A 15909-nucleotide genomic window follows, 5' to 3' on the forward strand; every position below is an offset into this window, starting at 1 on the left:
CCTTTCTCCCTCCATAGAGCTCTAACAGAGGACCCTGCTCAGAAGTACCCATTCTGGGCTGCAGACATTATCCGGAACTATGGCTATATCAGTTATTACGGTGGTTACCTGTGGTGACATCTTTACGTATTCCCCTGACAGATATGGACGCTCCTTTAATTCCATAGCCCTCCTCATCCTTCACCACTCCCTTAATACCTCTGTGGACCTGGAGAAGAGAAGGAACGACAGGGAAAAACATCAAGACACTCCCTTAATACCTCTGTGGACCTGGAGAAGAGAAGGAACGACAGGGAATAACATCAAGACACTCCCTTAATACCTCTGTGGACCTGGAGAAGAGAAGGAACGACAGGGAATAACACCAGGGAACATCAGGCTTGGAGGAATGACATAGGGTTATTTTAACAAAATTCCCCGGTTTTCCAGAAATCTCAGTTGGAAGATTCCTGGATTTACTACTTGTTCCCCCCTGATTCCATGGATCTTCCAACCAGGGTTTTTGGAAACCCAGGAAATTTTGGGAAATTTTCCGGAATTTTCTGACCTAGCAAGGAATGGCAGGGAATGCTAAGGTCAGTGGAGGCTGGTGGGCGGGAGGAATATATAGTAGGACGGCAGCTTAACATAACGGCTATATCGGAATGAATGGAACGGTTTAAGAAACATCAAACACATGTTTTCCAGGTGCTCAATATACAATTCCATGTATTCCATTCCAGCCATTACAAAGAGCCAGCTGTCCTCCTATATCTCTGTCCACCAGCCACCACTGATAAGGACATTAAACATGGTCAAAAAAATGATGAGATAACACATAGGCCTTCTACGGTATAACTACGGCACAAAATGGCTGCCTGGTCGCTGGGCCAATTGAAAGGCAGACCCACCGACTCCATGAAACTGAGCAGGGCCTCCTTGTTCCTGAGCCACTCTGGGTAGAGCTCCTCTTCAGAAGGGAACTTGTCACAGCCCAGCTCCACCGTAATCTCCAGACAGTTAGTGTGGAGGTAGTTAGTCTGACATCCCTACGGTACCGGAGAAATGGAGAGTTAGGATACACACACACAGGAGAGAGGGAGAGAGGGTTAGAGAAGAAGAGGAGAGACAGAATTATATGGAGAGGAGGAGAGACAGAATGTTATGAGAGGGAGAGACAGCATGTTATGAGGAGAGGAGGAGGACAGAATGTTATGAGGAGAGGAGGAGAGACAGAATGTTATGAGGAGAGGAGGAGGGACAGAATGTTATGAGGAGAGACAGAATGTTATGAGGAGAGGAGGAGAGACAGAATGTTATGAGGAGAGGAGGAGGAGACAGAATGTTATGAGGAGGAGGAGGAGACAGAATGTTATGAGGAGAGGAGGAGAGACAGAATGTTATGAGGAGAGGAGGAGGAGAGACAGAATGTTATGAGGAGGAGGAGGAGACAGATGTTATGAGGAGAGGAGGAGAGACAGAATGTTATGAGGGGAGAGGAGGAGACAGAATGTTATGAGGGAGGAGGAGAGGCAGAATGTTATGAGGAGAGGAGAGAGACAGAATGTTATGAGGAGGAGAGAGAACGAATGTTATGAGGAGGAGAGACAGAATGTTATGAGGAGAGAGGAGAGACAGAATGTTATGAGGAGAGGAGGAGAGACAGAATGTTATGAGGAGAGGAGGAGAGACAGAATGTTATGCGAGAGGAGGAGAGACAGATGTTATGAGGAGGAGAGACAGAATGTTATGAGGAGAGGAGGAGAGACAGAATGTTATGAGGAGAGGAGGAGAGGACAGAATGTATGAGGAGAGGAGGAGACAGAGTGTTATGAGGAGAGGAGGAGAGACAGAATGTTATGAGGAGGAGAGACAGAATGTATGGGAGAGGAGGAGAGACAGAATGTTATGAGGAGAGAGGAGAGACAGAATGTTATGAGGAGAGGAGAGAGGACAGAATGTTTATGGGAGAGGGGAGGAGACAGAATGTTATGAGGAGAGGAGGAGAGACAGAATGTTATGAGGAGAGGAGGAGACAGAATGTTATGAGGAGGGAGGAGAGACAGAATGTTATGAGAGAGAGGAGGAGAGACAGAGATGTTATGAGGAGAGGAGGAGAGACAGAATGATTATGAGGAGAGGAGGAGAGACAGGATGTTATGAGGGAGGGGAGAGACAGATGTTGTGAGGAGAGGGAGGAGAGACAGAATGTTATGAGGAGAGGAGGAGACAGAATGTTATGAGGAGAGGAGGAGACAGATATGTTATGAGGAGAGGAGGAGGGACAGAATGTTATGAGGAGAAGAGGAGACAGAGTTATGGGAGAGGAGGAGGACGATGTTATGAGGAGGAGAGAGAGAGATAAGAAGGTTCCCTACCCCTGGGAAGCTGTACCACAGAGCTCCGTTGATGATGCCTCGCTCCTGATGAAGGACGCTCCACACCTAGAATATACAATATATACGTTATCTAACAGTAATGTTACGAGGAGGGGAGGAGGAGGAGGAGACCTCTGCTCCTGATGAAGGACGCTCCACACCTAGAATAACAATATATACGTTATCTAGCAGTAATGTTACGAGGGGGAGGAGGAGGAGGAACCTCTGCTCCTGATGAAGGCGACTCCACACCTAGAATATACAATATTACGTTATCTAGCAGTAATGTTACGAGGAGGAGGAGGAGGAGGAGGAGACCTCCGCTCCTGATGAAGGACGCTCCAACCTAGATAATACATATATTAGGTCATGTAACAGAGTGTAATATCATTCATAATAATAGATAGGAATATAATCACCTCTCTGTGTTGTTGTCGGCCATGCTGGCGTGAGAGTCTGCGTATGTCCGGGCCAGCTGCTTAAACGCCTGCAGAGAGGGAACACAGTCACATTCTCAACATGGCATTTCTGCCTGGGAACAGAAGAGGTTTTCACCCCTGACATAAACTATGTGTCCGTCCCAAATGGCACTATGGGTCTAAAGTAGTGACATATATGGGAATAGGGTACTGTTGGCCAGGTGTAGGACAGGACAGGTACCTGTTGGTCAGGTGGAGGACAGGACAGGGTACCTGTTGGCCAGGTGTAGGACAGGACAGGTACCTGTTGGTCAGGTGAGGGCAGGACAGGGTACTGTTGGCCAGAGTGTAGGACAGGACAGGTACCTGTTGGTCAGGTGGAGGACAGGACAGGTACCTGTTGTCAGGTGGAGGACAGGACAGGTACCTGTTGGTCAGGTGTAGGACAGGACAGGTACCTGTTGGTCAGGTGGAGGACACGGACAGGTACCTGTTGGTCAGGTGTAGGACAGGACAGGTACCTGTTGGTCAGGTGTAGGACAGGACAGGACTGTTGGTCAGGTGGAGGACAGGACAGGTACCTGTTGTTCAGGTGGAGGACAGCACGGTACCTGTTTGTTCAGGTGGAGGACAGGACAGGTACCTGTTGGTCAGGTGGAGGACAGGACAGGTACCTGTTGTTCAGGTGGGGGACAGGCAGGTACCTGTTGGTCAGTGGAGGAAGGACAGGTACCTGTTGGTCAGATGAGGACAGGACAGGGTACCTGTTTGGCAGGTGTAGGACAGGACAGGTACCTGTTGGTCAGGTGTGGACAGGACAGGAACCTGTTGGTCAGGTGTATGACACGGTACCTGTTCATCAGTGGGAGGACAGGACAGGGTACCTGTTGGTCAGGTTGAGACAGGACAGGGTACCTGTTTCAGGTGTAGGACAGGACAGAGGTACCTGTTGGTCAGGTGTAGGACAGGACAGGGTACCTGTTGGTCAGGTGTATGACAGGACAGGGTACCTGTTGGTCAGGTGTAGGACAGGACAGGGTACCTGTTGGTCAGTGTAGGACAGGACAGGGTACCTGTTGGTCGGGGAGGACAGGACAGGGTACCTTGTTGGTCTGGTGGAGGACAGGACAGCGGTACCTGTTGGTCAGGTGTAGGACAGGACAGGGTACCTGTTGGTCAGGTGGAGGACAGGACAGGGTACCTGTTGGTCAGTGTATGACAGGACGTGGGTACCTGTTCATCAGTGTGTAGGGGAGAACATCCTTTTTCATTTGAGGTGTCTGGAGAAGTCAAAGGGATAAGAGATCACCAGCTCTCCACCATGGAGGCTAGCAGACTGGACAAACGGCACAGACCTGATCCACTTCATCACTGCATAGGTCTCTGAAGCTACCTGAGAGAGGAAAGGAGAYAGGAAAGGAAAGAGGAGAAGATGAGAGCGGAGAGGAAAGGAGAGTTTTGCCCTGTTKAAGCAGCAGGATCAACTGTCTATTTCTTCATAGACAGCAGACAACAGTTATCCAGAGGATCATCACCTCACACTGTCTAAGTGACACGAGAGAGATGAGTGTTTTCCCCATCACAGATCAGGACCAAATTACTTACATCATTAATCAGATCAGGAAAATTACACATATCCCTTACAAAACTGGTTTTGTATAAATACTCTGGACACCCCTAGTACATACCTTACCAAAACAGTAGGAATGTTCTGTACCTTACCAAAACAGTAGGAATGCCCTGTACCTTACCACAACAGTAGGAATGTCCTATACTTTCCCACATCAACAGAAAGCTAAGTTCCAATACCATCGGAGAGGTACCTACACCATGAGGGACTTGCTATAGAGAAGCTAGTTATATCACTCATGTGTGCACACCTCTCCGATGGCCTCACTGGCGCCATCCCACTACCGACACCAGTGTAGCGAGATGTTGATACATACCTTACCAAACCAGTAAGAGTCTGGGATGGGGATYTGGTCTGTGCGGAACCGTTTGATCCTGCGATTCCGGTAGAGAATAGACGTAAGGTCAGGAAAGTTCCGGTTCAAGTCTAGGTTCTGAGCGTTGGTGCGACCCACCGTCCAACCGTTGAGCTCGTGACCCTACGCAAACACACAGAAGTAGAAACACACACAGAGGGTAAAGGTCGTGACCCTAGACATGGTTCAACACCCCATGACCCTGCAGGAGCATGACGGGGAGGAGTGAAGAGTGAAGCATCATGGGTAATGGAAGACATGGAAGTCATGTCGGTTAGAAGAATGTGATTGGATAGGATGAATATWAGAGGTCAGGAGTGCTTCGTTGACCATGTGACCCGGAAGAGGGCCCAGAGATTTTCCCAGTCAAGTCACTTGATCGTTCCCTATTTAGGGCGTAATTTAGGGACAGACTATGTAATCCGTCTGGAGAGAACAAGCTGTCCAGTAAACATTCATTTTATTAAAACCTTTATTTAACTAGGCAAGTCAGTTAAGAACAAATTCTTATTTAAAATGTCGGCCTACACCGTCCAAACCCGGACGACGCTGGGTCAATTGTGCGCCGCCCTATGGGACTCCCAATCACGGCCGGTTGTGATACAGCCTGGATTCAAACCAGGGTGTCTGTAGTGACACCTCTAGCACTGAGGTGCAATGCCTTAGCCACTCGGGAGTCCTGCCAGTAGTTGGACAGGACATGACATGCTGTTTGTGTGAAGAAGATAGCCCAGAAATCCCTCGGTAGTTTGAAAACATGATGATGAAGAGAATAGAGCTTCCCACTGCCAGCTGTTGGGGAAAACAACTAGACGTTTTATCTATTAAAAATATATATATAATTTTTTATTTTAAGAAAAACGTTTTGAGATTTCTAGCAGTGTTATTTCTTCGACCTTAAACACAGTTACAAAAAATGGCACTGCGTTTCCATGACAACAGTCTAACCGACTGCTCTTGCCGATTGGTTAAGGACACTATCACTCTGTCTCTCTGGTAGTGGGAGGGGCTGAACCAATAGGAGAGCTCAGTAGAGTTAGGTAGTTGGAAAAGGGGCAGGCTTAGAAAAGAGAGTGCTGTCACAGACTCTATAATGGAGAAGATAGGAGGCGTGGCCTCTTTCTATCTCTGCGCGGCGGTTGGTCGGACCCCGGCTTCGACGTTTTTTTTATTTATTTGTGATTTACTTCCTGGTGTAGTGTGGTTGTTGTTCCGGGTCGTTGCTATCCTCTACCTCGGCGGCCGCCAGCTCGTAGCCGTCGGGGTTCATGGACGCCAGATGTGGATGCGTGTGGTGTTTACGAGCGTCTGGATACGCTGGTGGCCAAGGAGATACTCGGAACAGAGGTACTGGGCCAGGTAGATCAGCAACTGACGACCCAGGACCTCGTTGCCATGCATGTTGCCAACCAACTTGATCTCCGGTTCCACTGAGGGGGGAGATGGAGGAGGAGGGGAGAGGTGAGAGACACAGGAAAGGAATTGCTCAAGACAAAACCTGTGTCAAAGTTCATGTTAGAAGACTTTAAGACATAGGAGATCTCAACTTGCCCTGTACCAATAGGCTTTAAGACACAGGAGATACAACTAGTCCTGTACCAATAGGCTTTAAGACAAGGAGATCCTCCACTTGCCCGTACCAATAGGCTTTAAGACACAGAGGATACTCAACTAGCCCCGTACCAATAGGCTTTAAGATACAGGAGATCCTCTACTAGCCCTTGTACCAATAGGCTTTAAGACACAGGAGATACTCAACTAGCCCCGTACCAATAGGCTTTAAGACACAGGAGTCCTTACTAGCCCTGTACCAATGGGCTCCCTAGCTGACTTGCCTCATTGCTGTGCATTCAAACCCCAGAATCATTACACACTCACATAGTTCGTGCCCTCCGGGGTTGTCTCTGTAACTCTATGGCCAGGAGGTCTTTCCCCTCTGTGCTGCGTCCGATACTGTAGATATATAGATACACAGATCGGTACTTTATTCATCCCTGAGGGGATATTTCCTGTCCAAAGTAAACAGCAGCCGAGAACACAGCCGAGTACTGTAGGTGCGGGAGATGTGAACACAGCCAGTACCTGTTAGGTGCGGGAGATGTGAACACAGCCAGTACCTGTAGGTGCGGGAGATGTGAACACAGCCAGTACCTGTAGGTGCGGGAGATGTGAACACAGCCAGTACCTGTAGGTGCGGGAGATGTGAACACAGCCAGTACTGTAGGTGCGGGAGATGTGAACACAGCCAGTACCTGTAGGTGCGGGAGATGTGAACACAGCCAGTACCTGTAGTGCGGAGATTGACAAGCCAATGTTGCGGAGATGTGAACACAGCCAGTACCTGTAGGTGCGGAGAGATGTGAACACAGCCAGTACCTGTAGGTGCGGGAGATGTGAACACAGCCAGCCAGTACCTGTAGGTGCGGAGATGTGAACACAGCCAGTACCTGTAGGTGCGGGAGATGTGAGAACACTTGCCAGCAGTCCTCTTCAGAACGTTGTACATCTGGGCGTTGGAGTGGTACGTGAACTGAATGATGGTGGAGGGTTCGTCTGGAGACAGGTTGGAGAAAGCCACTTCCTGTCTGGCTGAGAGGGAGAGGGCGAAGGAGGAGGGGGAGATTAGTGAATTGATCGTAATTGGTTTTCTGAAACACATTTTAAAACTTCTTCGGGATTGGTGTCCCATCCACGGGATGATTGAGCTAACGTAGACTAATGCGATTAGCATGAGGTTGTAAGTAACTAAGAACATTTCCCAGGACATAGACATATCTGATATTGGCAGAAACCTTAAATTATTGTTAATCTAACTGTACTGTCCAATTTACATTAGCTAATACAGTGAAAGAATACCATGCTATTGTTTGAGGAAAGAGACAAATTTGAACATGAAAAGTTATTAATAAACAAATTAGACACATTTGGGCAGTCTTGATACCAAATCTTGAACAGAAATGCAATGTTCATTGGATCAGTCTAAAACTTTGTACATACACTGATGCCATCTAGTGGCCAAAATCTAAATTGCAGCTGGGCTGTTAAAATACACTATGGCCTTTCTCTTGCATTTCAAAGATGATGGTACAAAATAAAACAGAAGAACGGTGGATTTTTCTTCGTATTATATTTTACCAGATCTATTGTGTTATATTCTCTTACATTCTTTTCACATTTTCACAAACGTCAAAGTGTTTTCTTTCAAATGGTATCAAAAATATGCAGATCCTTGCTTCAGGGCCTGAGTTACATGCACATTTGGTTATGTCATTTTAGGCGAAAATTAAAAAAAGGGGGCTGACACACATTACGATTGTTACGATGTTTCATCCATGTCATGTTAAATTACTTGATAAGCTCTTTCAAATACATTTGTAATGCATTTAGGAACTAAAAATGCACTCCATCCTAACCAGCTTTTTAGGTATTTGTGAATGCTAAGACAAGGTAGAATGTATATTTAACATGTTAAAATTCTATTTGTGTTACAGTACAGTAAAACTCTTATTTTGTAAGACAGGGTAGAATGCATGTTAAAACTTCTTAGGGATCGGGGCAGTATTCAGAAGTTTGGATGAATGAGGTACCAAAAGTAAACTTCCTGTTACTCAGGCCCAGAAGCTAGGATATGCATATAATTTGGTAGATTGGATATAACACTCTAAAGTTTCAGAAACTGTCAAAATAATGTCTGTGAGTATAACAGAACTGATATAGCAGGCGAAAACCTGAGAGAATCTATCCAGAATTTTTTTTTTGGGGGGGGGAGATGACACCATTTAAAATGCCTGTCTATGGGAAAATCAATGGAATACCTCCCAGATTGCAGTTCCTAGGGCTTCCAGTAGATGTCAACATTCTTTTAGAAAGAGATTCGGGCTTGTTTTTTGAAAAATGAGCTAGAATTTGTAGTTTCTAGGTGGCTCCCATTTTGGCTGTAGTGTTGGGCGCGCGTCGGTGAGGGCATCTCTCGTTATTTATCTCCGGTAATGAACATACTATTCTACGTCTTAAATGTATCATTTATTTACATATTAGGGACCTGAGATTTATTAGAATGTTGTTTGACTTGTTTGGACGAAATTTCGGGATTCATTTGTCTGCATTTTGAACGAGGGAAAACGGTGGATTACTGAGTCAAAGCGCGCCAACTAAACTGACTTTTTTGGGGATATAAAGAAGGACTTTATCGAACAAAAGGACCGTTTGTATGTAGCTGGGACCCTTGTGATTGCAAAAAGAGGAAGATCTTCAAAGGTAAGTAATTTATTTTATCGCTATTTTCTGACTTTCGTGATGCCTCTGCTTGTTTGGAAAATGTTTGTAATGCTTTTGTACGCGGGGCGCTGTCCTCAGATAATTGCATAGTAGGCTTTCGCCGTAAAGCCTTTTTGAAATCTGACAAAGCGGCTGGATAAACAAGAGGTAAGCTTTTAAACGATGTAAGACACTTGTATTTTCATGAATGTTTAATATTACGAATTTTGTATTTTGAATTTCGCTCTGCAATTTCACCGGATGTTGGACAGGTGGGACATCCCAAAAAGGTTTTTAAGATTCAATTTGTGTTACAGTACAGTAAAAACTCTTATTACGTAATTATTGTATATTCAACATGTTTTTTTTTTACATGTACAATTCCGGTAGGGCTACCTCTTAACGGGGCCAACGGGTCGTGACAGCCTCCTGTTCGCTGGCGAAGAATCGGTCACAGTCTAGGAAGTAAGGCCACGCCATGTCGATGCCCTCGAATGCGTGGCCACACCCCTTCCTCACCGCCTCACATGCACTGCGGCACGACTTTAGAAGAAGAAGAAGAAGAGGGGAAGAAGAAGAAGGGGGAATATGAGGAGAAGAAGAAAAACTATATTAATCCATATGAGATGGACACCCTCCTGTATCCAACCCCTCCAGCACACCACACCTTGACTGGTTGCTGGGATGAACTAAATGTGGTAGCTGGGAACACCTTGACTGGTGCTGGGATGGAACTAAATGTGCTAGCTGGGACACACCTTGACGGGTGCTGGGATGGAACTAAATGGTAAGCTGGGACACACCTTGACTGTGCGGGGCTGGAACTAAATGTGCTAGCTGGGACACACCTTGACTGGTGCGGGCTGGAACTAAATGTGCTAGCTGGGACACACCTTGACTGGTGTGGGCTGGAACTAATGTGCTAGCTGGGACACACCTTGACTGTGCTGGGGCTGAACTAAATGTGCTAGCTGGGACACACCTTGACTGGTGTGCGGGCTGGAACTAAATGTGATAGCTGGGACACACCTTGACTGGTGCGGGCTGGAACTAAATGTGCTAGCTGGACACACCTTGACGGGTGCTGGGATGGAACTAAATGTGCTAGCTGGGACACACCTTGACTGGTGCGGGGCTGGAATTAAATGTGCTAGCTGGGACACACCTTGACTGGTGCGGGCTGGAACTAAATGTGCTAGCTGGGACACACCTTGACGGGTGCTGGGATGGAACTAAATGTGCTAGCTGGACACACCTTGACGGGTCTGGGATGGAATTAAATGTGTGATAGCTGGGACACACCTTGACTGGTGCGGGCTGGAACTAAATGTGCTAGCTGGGACACACCTTGACGGGTGCTGGGCTGGAACTAAATGTGCTAGCTGGGACACACCTTGACGGGTACTGGGATGGAACTAAATGTGCTAGCTGGGACACACCTTCACTGGTGCGGRCTGGAACTAAATGTGATAGCTGGGACACACCTTGATGGGTGCGGGCTGGAACTAAATGTGCTAGCTGGGACACACCTTGACGGGTGCGGGCCTGGGGCGGTCTTGGCAGCGCGGGGCAAGGACGGAGCACCCCAGCAGACGGATGTCGGGGGAACACTCCCCGTTGAGGAGACCGTGGATCACAGAGAGGAGGAGGTACTCAGCTCCAGACTCCACCTCATGACGAGACTGCTGACCTAGGATGTTAGGGAAGATGGTCCTGGGGAGAGAGGAGATGAGCAATTCACCAATTGGTTGATCTGACGATCTGACGATCAGTCTGTTGAACAGTCAGTCAGTAGGTCAATCAATCAATCAATTAGTCAGTCAGTCAATCAATCTGTGAATCGGTCTGTCGATCAGTCAGTGAATCAATCAGTCAAGTAGATGAGAGCATATTGGTAATTATTTTTTCTCAAACAAAGTGTTTCTCTTCCATTTCCATGTGGGAAATATCTTCACCCTAGGGTAAGGGAGGGAACCCCCGATTGATCCTGGTCAAAGTACTGCACTATATAGGGAATAGGGTGGCATAGGGCCCTGGTCTAAAGTAGTGCACTACATAGGGAATAGGGTGGCATAGGGCCCTGGTCTAAAGTAGTGCACTATATAGGGAATAGGGCCCTGGTCTAAAGTAGTGCACTACATAGGGAATAGGGTGGCATAGGGCCCTGGTCTAAAGTAGTGCAMTACATAGGGAATAGGGTTCCATAGGGGCCCTGGTCTAAAGTAGTGCACAATATAGGGAATAGTGTGGCATTTGGGATGCACACTCTCTATAGTAAGGGAGGGTAACCCGAAGACTCACCTGGAGTAGTCCAGGTCATTGCAGTAACCCAGGTTAATCTCTGAACACACTGCTGCTGTGGAGAGAGGAGGGAGGAGGGTTAGGGGTAAAAGGAGTAACCCAGGTTAATCTCTGAACACACTGTGGAGAGAGGAGAGAGGAGGGTTAGGGGTAAGAGGAGTAACCCAGGTTAATCTCTGAACACACTGTGGAGAGAGGAGGGAGGAGGGTTATGGGTAAGAGGAGGACACAACATTTCAGAACGTTCAGATAGAAATATGTTATGTAGAACAAACATGCCTCTCTGACATGTAGAACTAGGAGTCATGTCGGCTCTAGTCATGGCATTTCTATCTGCATTGTTGGACAACTGAACCTGGTCACACTTTACTGTCTACTTTGTTGCTGTTATTATGTTAAAGGACTTACTCAAGACCTAAGGGACTTCACCCAGCTAGCAGCACATTTGGATCCTTGGATGTTGTGGAAACGTACGTTTTTGGTTTGTCATTCGTTCTAAACATTTTGCCTGTTCTTGGAACGTACATTTTTTAGGTGCAGGTTCTGAGAACGTTGCAGGAGGGTCTGAGAACGTTGCAGGGAGGTTCTTTTTAAAAGGCTAATTGATCATTAGAAAACCCTTTTTGCAATTATGTTAGCACACTTGAAAACTGTTGTCCTGATTAAAAAAGCAATACAACTGGCCTTCTTAAACTAGTTGAGTATCTGGAGCATCAGCATTTGTGGTTTGATTACAGGCTCAAAATGGCCCGAAACAAAGAACTTTCTTCTGAAACTCGTCGGTCTATTCTTGTTCTGTAAAATGAAGGCTATTCCGTGCGGGAAATTGCCAAGGAACTGAAGATCTCTTACAACGCTGTGTACTACTCCCTTCAAAAAAACAGCGCAAACTGGCTCTAACCAGAATAGAAAGAGGAGTGGGAGGCCCCGGTGCACAACTGAGCAAGAAGACAAATACATTTGAGTGTCTAGTTTGAGAAACAGACACCTCACAAGGCCTCAACTGGCAGCTTCATAAAATAGTATCCGCAAAACACCAGTCTCAACGTCAACAGTGAAGAGGCGACTCGGGATACTGGCCTTCTAGGCAGAGTTCCTCTGTCCAGTCTCAACTCAACAGTGAACAGCGACTCCGGGATACTGGCCTTCTAGGCAGAGTTCCTCTGTCCAGTGTCTGTGTTCTATTGTCCATCGTAATCTTTCTTATTATTGGCCAGTCTGAGATATGGCTATTTTTTAATTTGCAACTCTGCCTAGAATGAATTCGTTTTAAATAACATTCTCTGAACGTTACAACGTTTTTTAAAATTAACAATACACATCTGTATTATCTCCTGAAGTGATATCTATATAAACGCTTTTACATCATCCAGACAGACAGGTGACAGTACAGAACCCCCCCCCTACAGGTCCTAACTAATGTTCCTGTCCTCTCTGAGACTACGGAGGTGTTCCAAACAGCACCCTAGTCCCTATGGTCCTGGGCAGAAGTAGTGTACTATATAGTGAACCCCCTAGTCCCTATGGCCCTGGGCAGAAGTAGTGTACTATATAGTGAACCGCCCTAGTCCCTATGGTCCTTGGGCAGAAGTAGTGTACTATAGAGTGAACCACCCTAGTCCCTATGGTCCCTGGCAGAAGTAGTGTACTATATAGTGAACCGCCCTAGTCCCTATGGTCCCTGGGCAAAGTAGTGTACTATATAGTGAACCGCCCTAGTCCCTATGGTCCTTGGGCAGAAGTAGTGTACTATAGAGTGAACCACCCTAGTCCCTATGGTCCCTGGGCAGAAGTAGTGTACTATATAGTGAACCGCCCTAGTCCCTATGGTCCCTGGGCAGAAGTAGTGTACTATAGAGTTAACCGCCCTAGTCCCTATGGTCCCTGGGCAGAAGTAGTGTACTATAGAGTGAACAGTCTTCCATTTTGGGATGCACCCAGACATCTATATACAGGCTTGTTCCATCCTGATACATTTGCATGTAGAGGAATGTGACTCTGTTAAAGAGTACTGGCAATAAACAACAAACATAATAGTAGACAATAAACAGAATATACAGACAGACAATAAACAGCATGTAAAGAATGTGACTCTGTTAATAAAGGGTACTGGCAATAAACAACAAACATAATATGTAGACAATAAACAGAATATACAGACTGACAATAAACAGAATATACAGACAGACAATAAACAGCATGTAGAGGAATGTGACTCTGTTAATAAAGGGTACTGCCAATAAACAAACAACATTATATGTAGACAATAAACAGAATATACAGACTGACAATAAACAGAATATACAGACAGACAATAAACAGCATGTAGAGGAATGTGACTCTGTTAATAAAGGGTACTGGCATAAACAACAAACATAATATGAGACAATAAACAGAATATACAGACTGACAACAATACATTACAGACAGACAATAAACAGAATATACAGACTGACAATAAACAGAATATACAGACAGACAATAAACAGCATGAAAGGAATGTGACTCTGTTAAAGGTACTGGCAATTAACAACAAACATATATATGTAGACAATAAACAGAATATACAGACAGACAACAATACATACAGATATATAGATGAACACAAATCCACATGTGGTATGTGCACTATAAGCTACAGTGCAGCTATACGGTCACTGGACTGTCATACAGAAGATATATTTTACAACATATTTATATTTATTTATTTTCTGATAAGAATAAAAAGTTCAGTGAAACACTTACGTTTTTCTTCATCTGGACCGTTGGTGCATCTTCCTGCAAAATACACAACACATCACAACTGAAGTACATGTAACCTACTGCAGTGGTTCAATACCCTCTCCTTGTGAACCCCTAGACTTTATGTAACCTACTGCAGTGGTTCTATACCTCTCCTGGAGAACCCAGACTGTATGTAACCTACTGCAGTTTTATAACCTCTCTGGAGAACCACAGTCTTTATGTAACCTACTGCAGTGGTTCTATACCCTCTCTGGAGAACCCCAGACTTTATGTACCTACTGCAGTGGATCTAACCTCTCCTGGAACCCCAGACTTATGTAACCTACTGCAGTGTTCTATACCCTCTCCTTGTGAACCCCTAGACTTTATGTAACCTACTGCATGGTCTATACCCTCTCCTGGGAACCCCAGACTGTTGTTAACCTACTGCATTTATAACCTCTCCTGGAGAACCACAGTCTTTATGTAACCTACTGCAGTGGTTTATAACCTCTCCTGGAGAACCCAGTCTTTATGTAACTACTGCAGTGGATCTATACCCTCTCCTGGAGACCCAGTCTTTATGTAACCTACTGCAGTGGTTTTAAACCTCTCCTGGAGAACCCAGTCTTTATGTAACCTACTGCAGTGGTTCTAACCCTCTCCTGGAGAACCACAGTCTTTATGTAACCTACTGCAGTGATCTTAACCTCTCCTGAGAACCCCAGACTTATGTAACCTACTGCAGTGGATCTATACCCTCTCCTGGAAACCCCAGCTTTATGTAACCTACTGCAGTGATCTGTAACCTCTCCTGGAGAACCCAGACTTTATGTAACCTACTGCAGTGGTCTATACCCTCTCCTGGAGAACCCCAGACTGTATGTAACCTACTGCAGTGGTTTATTAACCTCTCCTGGAGAACCACAGTCTTTATGTAACCTACTGCAGTGGATCTATACCCTCTCCTTGTGAACCCCAGACTTTATGTAACCTACTGCAGTAGATCTATACCCTCTCCTGGAGAACCCCAGACTTTATGTAACCTACTGCAGTGGATCTATACCCTCTCCTGGAGAACCCCCAGACTTTATGTAACCTACTGCAGTGGATCTATACCCTCTCCTGGAGAACCCCAGACTTTATGTAACCTACTGCAGTGGATCTATACCCTCTCCTTGTGAACCCCAGACTTATGTAACCTACTGCAGTGGATCTATACCCTCTCCTGTGAACCCCCAGTCTTTATGGAACCTACTGCAGTGGATCTATACCCTCTCCTTGTGAACCCCCAGTCTTTATGTAACCTACTGCAGTGATCTATACCTCTCCTGAGAACCCAACTGTATGTAACCTACTGCAGTGGATCAATAACCTCTCCTTGTGAACACCCAGACTTACCATGTGTTTGATGTATTCCTCAGCTAACACAGCTGAGTCAACATGTCGACTAATCATCAAGTCCTTGACGAGGTGAATCAGGTGACATAGTTCAGGGATAAAACAACATGGTGAAAGGTCTGGGGGTCCCAGAGGAGAGGTTTGAGGAGCACTGGGTTTAGTGTTTTAGTTGAAGCAACGTTGGTGAACAGTCGCTAGTGGTCAAACGTAAAACATCCCGTCCAGATAGAACATCAGACACCAACATAGACGAAGCATCATCATCTGTGATGACATTTCCAGATACAGCGCCTTGCAAAAGTTTTCATCCCCCTTGAAGTATTTCCTATTTTGTTGTATTACAACCTGTAATTTGAATGGATGTTGATTTGGATTTCATGTAATGGACATACAGAAAATAGTCCAAATTGGTGAAGTGAAATGAAAAAAATAACTTGTTTAAAAAGAAAATTAAAAACACTAAAG

The 15909-nt window shown here is 45.8% G+C and overlaps 1 pseudogene; it reads right to left on the minus strand.

Moving 5' to 3' along the window:
- Positions 1 to 6: 6 nt before the first annotated feature.
- Positions 7 to 15501, minus strand: LOC112070882 (carboxypeptidase Z-like; annotated as a pseudogene).
- Positions 15502 to 15909: the final 408 nt, after the last annotated feature.

The sequence above is a fragment of the Salvelinus sp. IW2-2015 genome, unplaced genomic scaffold (assembly GCF_002910315.2).
Source record: "Salvelinus sp. IW2-2015 unplaced genomic scaffold, ASM291031v2 Un_scaffold1448, whole genome shotgun sequence".
Classification (NCBI taxonomy): domain Eukaryota; kingdom Metazoa; phylum Chordata; class Actinopteri; order Salmoniformes; family Salmonidae; genus Salvelinus; species Salvelinus sp. IW2-2015.